The following is a 17,480-nucleotide window of genomic DNA, read 5'->3' on the forward strand; positions in this document are numbered from 1 at the left end:
TCGTTGGGGTCCGTTGAGCTGGTGGGGGGGTTCTGGCTGAGGAAGGTGGTGAGCTGGTCGCCGGTGATCTTGTTCCAGCTCCTGCGGGGGGCTTGTTGAGGGTGGTGGTGGGTCGTCGTTTTACTGAAGCTGAAGTGGATGCAGCTGTGGTCAGTCCTTGGAGATTGGTGGAGTGGCTGAAGGTGACGTATTTGCTGGATGAGAAGACTGGGTCAAGCGTGTGGCCGGCGTAGTGGGTGGGGGTGGTTGCCAGTTGCTTGAGTCCGAGGTTGGCCAGGTTGGCCAGCAGAGCAGTGGTGTTGCGGTCCTTGTTGTCCTCCAGGTGGAAGTTGAGGTCCCCCAGGAGGATGTAGTCGGTGGAATTGATGGCGTGCGGGCTGACGAAGTCTGTGATGTCTTCGCTGAACCGTGTGCGTGGTCCCGGTGGTCTGTAGACGAGGGTGCCTCTGAGCGTGGTCTTGGGGTCGGTGTGTATCTGGAAGTGGAGGTGTTCGGCAGAGGTGAAGGTGTCATCGGAGTTGGTCGTGATGCGGATGGTGTTCTTGTGGATGATGGCGATGCCTCCTCCTGTCTGGTTGACGCGGTCCTTCCTGGTGATTTTGTAGCCTTCTGGGACGGCGATGGCGACTTCGGGCGCTGAGGAGGCGTTCATCCAGGTTTCCGTCAGGAAGGCGATGTCTGGTGCTGTCGAGTCGAGGAGGTTCCAGAGTTTAACGGTATGCCTGTGAACGGAGCGGGTGTTGAGCAGGATGCACATCAGGTGTTTGTTGCTGGGGCTCGGTTTAGCAGGTGCGGTGTTGGGTCGGAGGCCGGTGAAGCGGCAGGTCAGACAGGTGAAGGGTCCATGGGTGCGTCTCGGGGTGGCTCGGTAGCAGGCGGTGTTTCGGCCGGCGTTGAGTGCGTGGAGGGTTTTGGCATCGTAGATGTGCAGGGTGTGCTGGCGAGGGCGAGGACCAGGGGGTCTGGCGCTGGGCGCGGTCCAGGTGCGGACGGGCGCAGACGGGCTTACCTTTGGCGCACCTTCGGCGCACCTTCGGCGCATAATCGGCGCTCCCGCTGCGCGCGTCCGCTGCACGGTCGCTCTGGGGGCGTCATAAGTAAGGAGCCGGGAGGGAGGAGCAGCTGGGTGGCGGGAGCGGGGCGGCGAATGGAATCACAGGGTGGCTGGGCCGCAGGGAGGCAGCGGCGGGAAATTCCAAGAAGCAGCCGGCAGCGGGAAATTCCCAGGAGCAGCGGGAAATTCCCAGGAGCAGCGGGCAGCGAGCGAAGGAATCTGCAGGCAGGAGGCGGCAGGAGGCGGCAAAGGCAGGCAGGAGCGGCAGCAGTGAGTGGGGCGACCAAGCCCTGTGGAGGGCTGAGCGGTCACACTCTGTGGTCCCCTACGGTCCCCTTAAGTAAGGAGCCGGGAGGGAGGAGCAGCTGGGTGGCGGGAGCGGGGCGGCGAATGGAATCACAGGGGGGCGGGGCAGCAGGGAGGCAGCGGTGGGAAATTCCAAGAAGCAGTGGGCAGCGGGAAATTCCCAGGAGCAGCGGGCAGCGCGCGAAGGAATCTGCAGGCAGGAGGCGGCAAAGGCAGGCAGGAGCGGCAGCAGTGAGTGGGGCGACCAAGCCCTGTGGAGGGCTGAGCGGTCACACTCTGTGGTCCCCTACGGTCCCCTTAAGTAAGGAGCCGGGAGGGAGGAGCAGCTGGGTGGCGGGAGCGGGGCGGCGAATGGAATCACAGGAGGGCAGGGCCGCAGGGAGGCAGCGGCGGGAAATTCCAAGAAGCAGCGGGCAGCGGGAAATTCCCAGGAGCAGCGGGAAATTCCCAGGAGCAGCGGGCAGCGAGCGAAGGAATCTGCAGGCAGGAGGCGGCAAAGGCAGGCAGGAGCGGCAGCAGTGAGTGGGGCGACCAAGCCCTGTGGAGGGCTGAGCAGTCACACTCTGTGGTCCCCTACGGTCCCCTTAAGTAAGGAGCCGGGAGGGAGGAGCAGCTGGGTGGCGGGAGCGGGGCGGCGAATGGAATCACAGGCGGGGCCGCAGGGAGGCAGCGGCGGGAAATTCCAAGAAGCAGCGGGCAGCGGGAAATTCCCAGGAGCAGCGGGAAATTCCCAGGAGCAGCGGGCAGCGAGCGAAGGAATCTGCAGGCAGGAGGCGGCAAAGGCAGGCAGGAGCGGCAGCAGTGAGTAGGGCGACCAAGCCCTGTGGAGGGCTGAGCGGTCACACTCTGTGGTCCCCTACGGTCCCCTTAAGTAAGGAGCCGGGAGGGAGGAGCAGCTGGGTGGCGGGAGCGAAGCGGCGAATGGAATCACAGGGGGGCGGGGCCGCAGGGAGGCAGCGGCGGGAAATTCCAAGAAGCAGCGGGCAGCGGGAAATTCCCAGGAGCAGCGGGAAATTCCCAGGAGCAGCGGGCAGCGAGCGAAGGAATCTGCAGGCAGGAGGCGGCAGGAGGCGGCAAAGGCAGGCAGGAGCGGCAGCAGTGAGTGGGGCGACCAAGCCCTGTGGAGGGCTGAGCGGTCACACTCTGTGGTCCCCTACGGTCCCCTTAAGTAAGGAGCCGGGAGGGAGGAGCAGCTGGGTGGCGGGAGCGGGGCGGCGAATGGAATCACAGGGGGGCGGGGCAGCAGGGAGGCAGCGGCGGGAAATTCCAAGACGCAGTGGGCAGCGGGAAATTCCCAGGAGCAGCGGGCAGCGCGCGAAGGAATCTGCAGGCAGGAGGCGGCAAAGGCAGGCAGGAGCGGCAGCAGTGAGTGGGGCGACCAAGCCCTGTGGAGGGCTGAGCGGTCACACTCTGTGGTCCCCTACGGTCCCCTTAAGTAAGGAGCCGGGAGGGAGGAGCAGCTGGGTGGCGGGAGCGGGGCGGCGAATGGAATCACAGGAGGGCAGGGCCGCAGGGAGGCAGCGGTGGGAAATTCCAAGAAGCAGCGGGCAGCGGGAAATTCCCAGGAGCAGCGGGAAATTCCCAGGAGCAGCGGGCAGCGAGCGAAGGAATCTGCAGGCAGGAGGCGGCAAAGGCAGGCAGGAGCGGCAGCAGTGAGTCGGGCGACCAAGCCCTGTGGAGGGCTGAGCGGTCACACTCTGTAGTCCCCTACGGTCCCCTTAAGTAAGGAGCCGGGAGGGAGGAGCAGCTGGGTGGAGGGAGCGGGGCGGCGAATGGAATCACAGGGGGGCGGGGCCGCAGGGAGGCAGCGGCGGGAAATTCCAAGAAGCAGCGGGCAGCGGGAAATTCCCAGGAGCAGCGGGAAATTCCCTGGGGCAGCGGGCAGCGAGCGAAGGAATCTGCGGGCAGGAGGCGGCAAAGGCAGGCAGGAGCGGCAGCAGTGAGTGGGGCGACCAAGCCCTGTGGAGGGCTGAGCGGTCACACTCTGTGGTCCCCTACGGTCCCCTTAAGTAAGGAGCCGGGAGGGAGGAGCAGCTGGGTGGCGGGAGCGGGGCGGCGAATGGAATCACAGGAGGGCAGGGCCGCAGGGAGGCAGCGGCGGGAAATTCCAAGAAGCAGCGGGCAGCGGGAAATTCCCAGGATCAGCGGGAAATTCCCAGGAGCAGCGGGCAGCGAGCGAAGGAATCTGCAGGCAGGAGGCGGCAAAGGCAGGCAGGAGCGGCAGCAGTGAGTCGGGCGACCAAGCCCTTTGGAGGGCTGAGCGGTCACACTCTGTAGTCCCCTACGGTCCCCTTAAGTAAGTAGCCGGGAGGGAGGAGCAGCTGGGTGGAGGGAGCGGGGCGGCGAATGGAATCACAGGGGGGCGGGGCCGCAGGGAGGCAGCGGCGGGAAATTCCAAGAAGCAGCGGGCAGCGGGAAATTCCCAGGAGCAGCGGGAAATTCCCTGGGGCAGCGGGCAGCGAGCGAAGGAATCTGCAGGCAGGAGGCGGCAAAGGCAGGCAGGAGCGGCAGCAGTGAGTGGGGCGACCAAGCCCTGTGGAGGGCTGAGCGGTCACACTCTGTGGTCCCCTACGGTCCCCTTAAGTAAGGAGCCGGGAGGGAGGAGCAGCTGGGTGGCGGGAGCGGGGCGGCGAATGGAATCACAGGGGGGTGGGGCCGCAGGGAGGCAGCGGCGGGAAATTCCAAGAAGCAGCGGGCAGCGGGAAATTCCCAGGAGCAGCGGGAAATTCCCAGGAGCAGCGGGCAGCGAGCGAAGGAATCTGCAGGCAGGAGGCGGCAAAGTCAGGCAGGAGCGGCAGCAGTGAGTGGGGCGATCAAGCCCTGTGGAGGGCTTAGCGGTCATTGGCTAAACATTGGAGTAAATGATACAGCGCATACCAAAACCTTTTTCCAATTTTTGTTCAATTTGATTAACAAGATATGATAAATGAAATACTACACTGTGAACCACATTTGCATAAAAGTTGATACCTGAAGAGTTTTCCAACTGGTGTCCTACAATATCTCCCTCAGTCTCCACTTTTTTCTTCTTATTTATTTATTTTTTATTTTGAAGGTTTTATATAGCACGGACAAGACCCTTGCAGGTATCAGAGCACTGTACAATAAATAAGGGGATAGGGGAAATCGAAATGTACATACAAAAAATTCTTGGTTATGATAGTCAAACAATGGTAACTGTTCCAACAAAAAAGCAAATATTTACATGCCTGCATCTATGGATCAAGTGAATCTTTATTCAGGAGAATGGATTTCACTTCATTTTTAAAGGATGCCGAGTGAGGGTTTTGTCTTGTTTTTGGGGGTAAGGCATTCCATATCCTAGGGCCATGCCTGTGAAGGAGCGGTTATAAGTTTTCTTCTTGGTGAATCGTTGTGGTTTCAGTAAAAGGTTATCAGAACTCCTGTTGGTTCTGTCCCCACCAGATGGTAATAATTTCTCTGCAAGGTATCGAGGTGTTTTTTGATGCAAAGCCTTGTGTGTCATACAGGCAATGTTCAAATGGATTCTGGCTTCAAAGGGTAGCCAGTTAAGGGCATGTAGGTCCGGGGAGATGTGACAGTTTCTTTTAGAGCCAGTGATTAGTCTGGCGGCTGTGTTGATTGATGCTCTTAGTGGGGCTGTAGTTGATTTGGGAAGGCCGCAGAGAGCGACACTCCCATATTCGACTCTGGGGATTACTAGAGTTTGGACTGCCTGTTTAAAGTCATTTGCTGGTATGAAGGGCTTCAGTCTTCTTAAGGTGTTCAGTTGAAAGTTTGGTCCTTTAGTTGCTGCACTGATGTGCTTCTGCATATTTAGCTTATTATCCAGAGTTATGCCTTGCGATTTGGCAGAATCGATCAAGAGCGGTTGGCCATCAAGTGCTGTTCAGTGCTTCATCCATTCCATTATGGTGGTTGTTTGGCTGGGGAGGGCGCTATTATAAGGAATTCTGTCTTTAAGGTGTTCAGTTTCAAGTGGTTATTTGCCAGCCAGGTCTGCGTTTATTGGAGCGTTGAGTTGAGGGCCTTGATGTCCTCAAGTGAGTGTACCTTAATGTAGAGTTGTGTGTCATCTGCATACATGTGGTATTGGACCTTTGATGAGTTGAGAAGCTCGGTGAGTGGTTCCATAAACAAGTTGAAGAGTGTCGGGGAGAGGGAAGATCCTTGGGGTACTCCTAGATTGACCGGAGTGGGTCTGGATAAAGACTGATTGGTCTTGAATCTTTGTGTTCTATTTTGAAGGAAGGAAGTGAACCAGTTGAGAACCGTTACCGATAGTCCCATTCTAAGTTTCAGGAGGTCTATTAGATTGTCGTGTTTGACAGTGTCGAAGGCGGAGGATAGGTCCAGCAGGATTAGTAGACAGGCTTTGTTATGGTCCAGTGTTTTTAAAGCGTCGTCAATTATGTGGGTCATGGCAGTTTCGGTGCTGTGCCCAGATCGAAAGCCAGATTGAAATTTATCGAGCAGGTCGAAGTGATCGATGTGGTAGTTAAGTTGCATGTGAACACATTTTTCTAATAGTTTGGCCAGTGTAGGGATGTTGGATATAGGACGATAGTTATTTAGGTCTGCTGGGTCAGCCAATGGTTTCTTTAATATGGGGGAAACCTGGCCAGCTTTGAGGATGTCTGGGATGGTTCCTTGCAGCAGAGAGGTGTTTATAATCCTGGTCCATAGAGGTACTAATGTCGGTATAAAGTCTTTTAGGAGGGATGCTGGAAGTGGGTCAGAGAAGTGAGTGGAGGGATTTAAGGCCTTGAGTATTTTTAGAATAGATTCCTCGCTGTAGAGGTTGAATGAGGACCATTTAGCGTTGTTTTTTAGGTCGAGCTTTGCAGAGCAGCTAAATGGGTTCCTGATGGGCGACATTGAGGCGATCAAGTGAGGGTCGGTAAGGGCTGATAGGTCATTCCGTAGGTCTATCATTATGTTTTCGGATTTTGTTATGAAATGGGTCGCGAATGCCTCACAATTGGGAAGAGATTCTGGATTAACCTGAGGTGAGTGGGAGACACCCTTAGATTGTGCTTTGATAATTTCAGAGTCTTTTGGGGCGGTTCTTGGCTTGGTCCAATTGATTGCTAATGAAGTAGGTTTTTGAACGTCTGATTTTTCTGTAATAGGCGTTTCTCATACTTCTGAGTAGTTTGAGGTGGGTAGCGGACGGTGCTGCTCTCCATTGCCGTTGAATTGTTCTCAGCGCTCTTCTGTCTTCATTTAGCCTACCGTCATACCATGGGTTCGAGTTTTTATTGGAGATACTTTTCAATTGTTGTGGAGCTAATTTGTCTAATAACACATTCATAGATTAGAAGTAGTGGTTAGTCAGAACGTGTACGTCCTGTACACTGTCAGGTGGGGGCGATAGGCTAGGGCTTGCGGTTGCCAGTGAGATAGGATTGAGGTTTTTTAGGTTTCTCTTCCAGTTTTCGTTCTCTTGGGTTGGGCATGGAGTAGTTTAACTGATTCAATTATATGGAAAGTGATGATGTGATGGTCAGACCAGTCACACGGGAGGATCGATTCCAATTGGGTGGAGACCGCTTTGGAGATTATTATATCTAGGATTGAACCTTTTTCATGAGTGGGGCTGTCACAAATTTGGGATAGGTTAAGGTCGGTCAAGAAGGCTTTGAGGCTATTGACCTCAGGGTCGTCAGGGTCATTCCAATATAGGTTGAAGTCCCCAAGGAATATCTGCATGTTTTGGTGACCAGTGTTTGTGGCTAGTTTATCCATTATGTGTTCAATAAAGGTAAGGTTGTTTCCTGGAGGATGGTGAAATGAGTGAAGTGAGCAAATTATGTTATTATTATTAGAGATTTCTAGACATAAATATTCACAAGAGGAGAAAACTGGGGAGATGAGACGTTTCACAGAGAGGTAGTTCTGATATATGCAGGCAATCCCACCTCCCAGCCTATCAATTCTATCTAGTCTTGTGATGTGATAGTTAGGGGGGACTAGTATGTCTAGGATGGGCGAAGATGAATCATTAAGCCAAGTTTCAGTTAAAATTGTAAGGTCAGGTTCGTTGGTTAGTATGAGGTCAGCTATATCAGCAGCATGACATACGGCAGACCTACAGTTTAGTAGGATACATTTTAGCCGTGTCTAGGTGGAAATAGTGTTTGGCTCTTGAAGGATGGGAACTCTCTGGAGGTTTTTTTCAATGATGCCTCTGGTGATGTGTCTTGCTAATCTATCAGGATTGGGAGGGATGGGTTGGATAGAGGACAGTGTCGATGTGTTGCCCGTGTGCTCATAGAGGGGAGGTGGAATTGAGGGCTCGTAGGAATGCAGTAAGGAGGTTAGTTCTTGCGGTGATAGAGGGTTTTTTCTTCTATGCGGGCGGGATAAGGCATTGGGGTCAGGTACTGTTTTCCAACTAAGGGGCCGAATCCGATCCTGGATAAACCGGGTACGAACCGTCGGACGGAGCGTTTTCTCCGTCCGACTCGTACCCGGTAGAAATACCTTACAAACATGCAAGTACGATTCGTACGCAAACACCATTTGCGTACGAATCGTAAAAAACACAGACCGAACAAAAAATACCCACAATTCTGATCCGGGACACCGCAGACGTGACGTCCGGACGGAGTCAGGCAGCGTTTCACGAACCAGCAAGTACGATTCGTACCGACGTCACTCCGCACGGACAATATTTTACGGCAGCCAAAAACTGCCGGGAAATCAGGACGACGTGCACAAGGAGCACCTGTACGCGACGGACAGCCATAGACCCCAACCTACGTGTCATCCCGGCCCTCATTGCAGTCCACCTGGTGTACAGGAACCGACGCAGATGCCGCAGAAGGTCAGAACAACACCCAGGGCCAAAGGGGGGGGCAGGGGCAGGAAACATAACCCCCACCCAAGTCCAAAATCAAACATGCCCTGTACATACCTGACCCCCAGGGCCTGGTCACTTCGGGGGTGGGTGCGTCTCCACCAAGGCCTGCGTCCGCCACAACGGAAGTCAACATGGACGCGAACAGGCAACACAACAATTGTGGTACGCACCGTACCCACGCCTTAAGAGCATGGGTACGGGTTGTACCACGCCCACCCCTACGTCACCCCAACAATGGCAGTATGGCCCGTACCCACGTCCCAAAGGCATGGGTACGGGCCGTACCGCCATTCTTGGGGTGACGTTGGGGTGGGCGTGGTACGACCCGTACCCACGCTCTTAAGGCGTGGGTACGGTGCGTACCCCTACGGCACCCCAACAATGGTGATACGGCCCGTACCCACGCCCCCAGAGCGTGGGTACGGCCCGTACCACGCGTACCCTTATGTCACCGCCACAATGGTGGCACGGCCCGTACCCACGTCCCACAGGCATGGGTACGGCCCGTACCACCATTGCAGTGGTGATGTAGGGGTACGCTTGGTACGAGCCGTACCCACATCCTAAAGGCATGGGTACGGTGCGTACCCCTATGGCACCCCAACAATGGTGGTACGGCCCGTACCCACGCCCCCAAAGCGTGGGTACGGCCCGTACCACGCGTACCCCTACGTCACCACCACAATGGTGGTACGGCCCGTACCCATGTCCCACAGACATGGGTATGGCCCGTACCACCATTGCAGTGGTGATGTAGGGATACGCTTGGTACGAGCCGTACCCATGTCCTAAAGGCATGGGTACGGTACGTACCCCTACGGCACCCCAACAATGGGGGTACGACCCGTACCCATGCCTCCAGGACATGGGTATGGCTCGTACCAAGCGTACCCCTACATCACCACTGCAATGGTGGTACGGGCCGTACCCAGGCCGTAGGACGTGGGTACGGGTCGTACCACACCAGTGGACAGACACATAGGGCTGTGTGGCCATCAGCCCCAGCAGTGCCCAGACATAGGAGGGGTGGGTGCAGAGTCCCCCCAACAGTGCCCAGACATAGGAGGGGTGGCTGCAGAGTCCCCCAGCAGTGCCCAGACATAGGAGGGGTGGGTGCAGAGTCCTCCCAGCAGTGCCCAGACATATGAGGGGTGGGTGCAGAGTCCCCCCAGCAGTGCAAAGACATAGGAGGGGTGGGTGCCTATCACTCCCAGCAGTGCCCAGACATAGGAGGGGTGGGTGCCTATCACTCCCAGCTGTGCCCAGACATAGGAGGGGTGGGTGCAGAGTCCTCCCAGCAGTGCCCAGACATAGGAGGGGTGGGTGCAGAGTCCTCCCAGCAGTGCCCAGACATATTAAGGGTGGGTGCAGAGTCCCCCCAGCAGTGCCCAGACATAGGAGGGGTGGGTGCAGAGTCCTCCCAGCAGTGCCCAGACATATGAGGGGGTGTGCCTATCACTCCCAGCAGTGCCCAGACATAGGAGGGGTGGGTGCAGAGTCCTCCCAGCAGTGCCCAGACATATGAGGGGGGTGTGCAGAGTCCTCCCAGCAGTGCCCAGACATATGAGGGGTGTGTGCCTATCACTCCCAGCAGTGCCCAGACATAGGAGGGGGGTGTGCAGAGTCCTCCCAGCAGTGCCCAGACATATGAGGGTGTGTGCCTATCACTCCCAGCAGTGCCCAGACATAGGAGGGGTGGGTGCCTATCACTCCCAGCAGTGCCCAGACATATGAGGGGTGTGTGCCTATCACTCCCAGCAGTGCCCAGACATAGGAGGGGTGGGTGCAGAGTCCCCCCAGCAGTGCCTAGACATAGGAGGGGTGGGTGCAGAGTCCTCCCAGCAGTGCCCAGACATATGAGGGGTGGGTGCAGAGTCCCCCAGCAGTGCCCAGACATAGGAGGGGTGGGTGCAGAGTCCCCTCAGCAGTGCCCAGACATATGACACATGCATACCCACCCCTGGTGCTGGCAGCACAATACACACAATGAGAGCATGCAACAAGACTGTATACTCATGTGCCAGCCTACTAAACTAAGAGACCCAAAGGGAACACACACTGTCACGCACATTCCAGGACTGATAGGAATGTACAGGTGCTGGGGTTGCCAACAAGTTGTTGCCTCCCATGGAAGGAAAAGGGTGGAGTACCCACAGATACAATGCCCACAAATGTCAGTCAGGTGACCAAAGACCCTGCAGAACACGTAACACATGTGTGCGAGGCTGGGAGTACACACATGCATAGGGCGTAAAAGGGAACATGTCCACATGAAGTCATGTCAATATACTCCATACACTAGTAAAGTGACCACCAAGGATGCCACAAATGATGCAGGTGGAGACATTGCTGAGCAGGCATGGCCAAAGTTGAAGGGATCTGTCACACACCCAGGATATTTAGACACAGCTCAGCACAACAATTGGGAAACAGCCTGCAGGGAAGATGTCAGGGTCCACAGAGGAAGGAACACACCTTGGGACAATATCACCATACAGTAAGAGCACACATGACCAAAGATTATTTGCAGAGCCCTTGTGATGGCACACAGATACCAGGGTCTGCCCCATGAGCAGCACACTACAACATTTCCCCGACACCTAACACATTATCACCACCCCAAATCATGGAGCAGCACCACCAACAGCAAGTCCAGGAAAGCATTAGTGTGCAAAAGAAAAACAAAATGCTTTATTCAGCATTCAAAATAAATTGTTTTAAATGTCCACTATTTACAAGGCCCATGGGCCAGGCCATCAGCAAAGTCCTGGGGGGGTACACATCGGGACGTGTGTCCCCTAGCTTGCCTGCACAGTTCACATGTCCATTTCATCCACAGAAGGGGGGGGCATCATGTGGGGGGGAAGGACCAGGCACCGCAGAGACAGGAGGGGCAAGGGTAGGTGTTGTGGGTGCAGGGACGAACGACTCCACCACAGGGGGTGGGGCAGCGCCAAAGGTGGATTCCAGCACGGCGCTACACACTACTGCCAGGTCGCCCAGCGTCTCCCCTGCACCCGAATGAACCACAGGCCCCAAGGAGGGGCGGGAGGGATGGGTTGCAGCGCTCCCGGGGGATGGTGTGGACAGGGGGGGACTCTACTCCCGTGGCCGGGCACTGCCTCCACTGCTTGCGGGGTGGTGCCACACTGGGACTGAGGGACACACTGGCCACCAAGGACTCATTCGGTGACAGTTGGCCAGGAGAGCTAAGGGGAGTGGTTTTGGAGGATGTGGGTCTTGAGGAATGTGGACTCCCACTCTGGCTGCGTGCCTGCCGTTTGCCCCCAGACCCAGTGGGTGTGCCTACTTCCCCCTGTGTGTGCATGACTGGAGGAGTGCGCTTTGCCTTCCCTGGTGGTGTGCTGCCTGTGTCTGGTGGGGTGCGTGCATGGGGACATCTGGGTGTGCGTGGGACAGGCATGGGAGTAGGAAGTGATGATGGTGCAGGGGTAGGGGGGACGGAGCGCTGCTGGAGATCCACTGCTGCAGTCAGTGAGGAGTCTATGGACTTCAGCAACATCCGTTGATCAGACATCGCTGCTCACATGCCCTCCATGTATGACACCATATGTGTCAGCAGTCTGGTGTGGCTATGGAGGACATTAAGCATCGATGCCTGAACAACCTGCAACTGCCGCTGAATGTCCACAGACTCGGCATTGACGGCAGCAGGGGAGACAGGGGCAGGGGGTGCGGTGCCTGGCACGAAGGAGTCCTGTTGGCGCCTAGCACGGTGGAAAGGGACCCAAGCAGGTGGGAGGCAGGTGATGGGAATGGAGGGGGCGGCGACAGATGGAGTGCTGCTCTCAGCTCTGGGAGCAGCGTCCGCCCTCTCAGGGAGGTCAGCCTCGGACCCGTCAGCGTCATAGTCGGTGGTGGGACTGGACAGGTCCTCCGCCGCACTCCCCTCCGCCTCCGTGCCACTCGCTGAGCCAGACTCGCCAGCACTGGTGGCACCGCTGCCGGATCCCTCCTCAATTTCCGTGCCAGTGTTTCCCTCGGTTTCCCCCGACGATGCTATGGGCAAGGTGAAGAGCCAGGAAATAATCAGACACCTGTATAGATATGACACATGATTCAAAACTACATCGGTCACATTGCATAGCATGAAAAGCAACATGAGTAACATCTACAATACTACGCACATATGTAGGCCCTGCACCACACAGTTGGTGGACCCACCATGCCACTGAGAAACAATGGAGAGCATGACACAACAGCATAGAACTTGATATCAAATTAGACAGAGGAGCTAGTCTCTGGGGACAGTCGAGTACAGCATCTGGACCACACACCGTAGCCAAAAAAGGGATGAGCAGGAACCATGTCTTGTAATTTTTGGCACATGCTGCTTAGCAAATACATTAAACCCTGCCCAACATGACTGGGTCACTGCATGTTGAGTGTATATTCAGACAATCATCACACACAGGCCAGACCTGGCAAGGACACATACGGTTTGGACATGTAGGCCTTTCCCGCACAAACACCCCCCTACCTGAGACAATGTAAGTGACACAGAGGAAGTAGTTACACCTCTTACTCAGGGATTACTAAAATGCCCTTCAATAAATCCCGAATGTACACGAACTAACCCTCGTGCGCCTGTCCACACATAAAATTGACAAACAACCATCATCAGATAGTTGTACCAAAACACACTGGCACCAGCCACTGTGAGTATGCACAAGCCAAATTGGGTCACCCTGTACAGTGGACACACTTTACGTATATACACATTAGGCCAGGGTACAATGCCACAGAGCCCAACCTATGCTGAAGACACAGTGAATGTCCACATTGTTGGATGACACACATGATACCTAGGAAAAGGTGCCCCAGGGGACTGTAGTGGCCACACTCCTCCATGGTCCGGGATGGATATGACTGCAACAGAAGCAAACGTCCCTGCACTATGCATATCTCCCACTCATGCACATCATGTCTGAGGCCACAACATTGGTCATGCATGCTGTAAGGCAGTACACTTTTCAGACACACTCCTATGTCGGGACTCAGCATCAGTGCCAACTAACATGGACCCCACATTGACTGAACTGGCCAGGGCACAGGCAAGGTCCCAACCCATGTTACACACCACCCCCACACATGATGCTGCAAGCATTGTGCACTTGGATTAACTGGCAGCCTAGATGACCTTGTGCAATAGTGACTACACACAGACCAGGGAACACGTGTCAAGGAGGGGAAGGGAGGAAGAACAGCACCGGTTTACTTTGGGGAACAGAATATGTACTGCACATATGAACCCTGGCAGTGTATCCATGCAACTGCGCACTTCCAAAAGCTGGTGACACACAACAAACACACATGTACCTACCCCCTTCCTGCTGCTGCTTCTCCGCTAGGCGCCTATCCAAGTCAGGGAAGACCACCGCCAGCACACGCTTCATCTGGTGGGTCAGGCAGCGGCGCCCATGGTTCTTGTGGCTCTCAGGTGAGTCCCCCAGCAGGACCCGGCCGATCCTCCTGGTCCAGCACCGGATATCTTGCCAGCGTTTCCTCACCTGGGGCAGGCGCCGCCTCCGACCATCCACCGACCTCACGGCACTGACGGCTTCCCTCCAGATCTCCCCCTTGGCATGGACGCCTACCTGTGAGGATGACAAAGTGAGACAACATCAATACACCTGCTACATGTCACAGAGACACACATTTGAACAATTTGGCTGGTTTGAACAGGGCATAGTATGCAGCAAAATCATTGCACCTTCATCATAGGGACATTATCCTCTGGGGAAGGCCAAATGCACGACGTGGCATTGAAAGTACACAGGTGGAATGAGGGGTGCAACACAATCACTGATCCCGGCTCACACTGTGCATCACAAGCGACACCACGATTATGTACAGCACCTCAAAGCAGTCACATGCCCCAGGCCACTGGCGCAACCTCAGCAGGGTACACAGACACACACAGGCACAGGACAATCACCTGCCATTGGCAACTGCGGGTACAAACATCACTCTGCACATGTGGCACTAGACCGGGGGGTGTCACAGGTGTGAGGCAGGCTCAGCACGTCAGACACACAGCACTGCTCCCTGCTCACATCAGATGGGTAGGGTATATGCATCCCTCATGCAGCTGGGGTGCAACACTCCACATAGACACTCACCCACATGACAGGGGACTTACACACACACCAATGTCCAGGGGACGAACACATCATTTGGACACTCTCACCACAGGTACACTCAACTCACACACATCTGTGGGTACAGTCACCTGTCACACTGGGGGGACCACAGAATCACATCAGGACTGTAGAAACAACATTCCCAAGAGGATTAGCCAGGCTGAATGTGGCATGCACCATGCAGTAATTGTCACAGTAAGCACCATGCAAGTGAGGAGTGCAGACATGCACTACAGCATGCTCTGCATGGGAGACATGAGGCATTCCCCCCCCCGGGACCCACTCTGAAGAACATTGCATGTCTGTCACACCTGGACACAATGCCAGAAGTGACAGTCACAAAACAGGGGCACAGTCTGAGCTAATAGAGTCAGCACTCACCTGCTCCCCTGGTCTCCCATACAGGCAAGGGTACTGTGGGAGGATCACGTCCAGCAGGGCCTGGTTCTCCCCCTGGGTGAATGGCTGGGCCCTCTCCACAGACCTGGACATGGTGCCAGAGGAATCACGAGCAGCAGCAGTGGTGTGGAATGAAAGGTTGTGCAGGCAAGTGCTCTCTAATGGGGCCTGGCTGCCTTATTTTTGCCTTGCTGGCCTGTTTCATTTACAGAAGTACAGAGTGATTGGTCAATCTCATTTGCATCCTACGTTTCCTCCAATCCCTTTAAACCTACCCCAGTGGGTGCCTTTGCATGTCATAAAAAATGAGCATGATGTCAAGTCAACAACCACTTTGCAACTTTGTATATTGTCTTCAACCGACTTCTGCTGGCCACCTGATGACAAAATTTGAACTTGAAACTGGGTCTCCATGACAACCAGCATGCATTTAGGCCCTTATAATTGTCCCTCATGTGTCCCCTATGTAATTTCACTATACACACACAGGTACGGAGTGTTCCACACCCCTGGGGCACCACCACTCCAGTGATACGGTCCGTACATGCGTGTGTAGGGTTTGTATCACTATGGTTGTGTCGCCGTAGGCGTACGCCATGGTGATACGGTCCGTACACACGTGTGTAGGTTCCGTACCACTATGGTTGTGTCGCCGTTCGCGTACGCCATGGTGATACGGTCCGTACAAGCGTGTGTAGGGTCCGTACCACTATGGTTGTGTCGCCGTAGGCGTACGCCATGGTGATACGGTCCGTACACGAGTGTGTAGGGTCCGTACCACTATGGTTGTGTCGCCGTAGGCATACGCCATGGTGATACGGTCCGTACAGGCGTGTGTAGGGTCCATACCACTATGGTTGTGTCGCCGTACGCGTACGCCATGGTGATATGGTCCGTACACAAATGTGTAGGGTCCGTATCACTATGGTAGTGTTGCTGTACGCGTACGCCATGGTGATACGGTCCGTACACGCTTGTGTAGGGTACGTATCACTATGGTAGTGTTGCCGTACGCGTACGCCATGGTGATACGGACCTTACACACGCGTGTACGGACCGTATCAGTATGGCGTACGCCTACGGCGACACAACCATTGTGGTACGGACCCTACACACGCGTGTACGGACCGTATCACTATGGCGTACGCCTACGCCGACACAACCATAGTGGTACGGACCCTACAAACGCGTGTACGGACCGTATCACTATGGTGTACGTCTACGGCGACACAACCATAGTTGTACGGACCCTACACACGCGTGTACTGACCGTATCCCTATGGCGTACGCCTACGGCTGCACTGCCATAGTGATAAGGACCCTACACACACCCTCAGAGCGTGTGTACAGTGCGTTTCCCACCTTACACTGGTGACAGGCGGCACACAGGAAGAAATTGAGCTGTCATACTTGTCCGAGGCTGGACATCAAGTCATTGTCAGTGCAGTCCTACATGTCTCGGGCCTAGGTGTGTCAGGCTGTGATGTGGCACAAATCTCCTAATGTTTGAACACAGTAGATGTGTGATGAGCTGTGTACACATGTCATGTGTCATGCTGCACTATGTGCCACACATCCCCTTCACACCTTTGACATGTGTGCATGTAGCACAGACTTGTTGAGCACTGCGTCACTGGCATGGCACAGTCGCCAACACCCGCAACTGTCCCCTGATGCCAGGTACACGGATAATGACACCTGACATGTGACTACCGGCGTTGCACGATGTGAGTATGTCATGTGTGTGTCATGTGTTTCCATAAGTTTGCTGTTGGTGTTCCGTCAAATGCATCTGCAGTTGCTGCATCCAACATGTGCATGTGTGTGGATGGGCATGGCACACTATTATGCACACCAGGACACAGGTGGAATCAGACGTAACGTGTGTATGTATGCATCGAACATGGACTTGCGAGACAAGGACATATCTGCGTAGTATATATGTATGTGTGATCAGTTTTGACATGTACCCCTTCATGGCAAGGTGTGTGGTCTGTCCTTTTTTCAGGGACATGTGACCTGTGCCTCTAGTGTTCCGCAACCTGTCTGTATGATAAACATCCTTCTCCTGCACACATGTGGATGTCTGTCACTCCTGTAATGCGTCTGCCGGTTCACTTACACTGGCCCACAGCTAGTCTCATGCCATGTCATGTAGAGCTTGTGAATCCACGTTTGTAGATGGCTCTTGGTAGGAGTGCCACCTGCCTGGCATACGTGTCCAGGATATATTGCACAGACCTGACTCTGCATGTAGCATATGTGTATTGGCTGTTCAACATGTGCTCAGTACATTAACAGTGTTGTTGTACTGTACTCACTCTTCGTTGTCCCTTCCAAATTACTGCAGGGCTCCGCCTCTCCCCCGACCAATCCCAGACTTGACTGCCCTGAGGGAACGTGACTGTATATGCCACTACCGCTTCACCCAACTGTTGATTCTGAACTTGACAGCAAGGCTGGCACCACACCTCCAACCGCTACACAGGTATCCTACTGCACTGACACCCAAGATGAAGGTGATGGCAGCCCTACATTTCTTTGCCACGGGTACGTTCCAACATACCATTGCTCATGTTGGTGGCATGTCCCAGACCATGTTCATCCGTGTCCTGCATGATTTTTTAGAGGCCATGTTGGTTCACCTGGATGAGTTTATACATTTCCCAACTCCTGAGCAGTCTTCAGGTGTCAAGGGTAACTTCTATGC

This window comes from Triturus cristatus, chromosome 1_2 (genome assembly GCF_964204655.1).
Source record: "Triturus cristatus chromosome 1_2, aTriCri1.1, whole genome shotgun sequence".
In the NCBI taxonomy this organism is placed as follows: domain Eukaryota; kingdom Metazoa; phylum Chordata; class Amphibia; order Caudata; family Salamandridae; genus Triturus; species Triturus cristatus.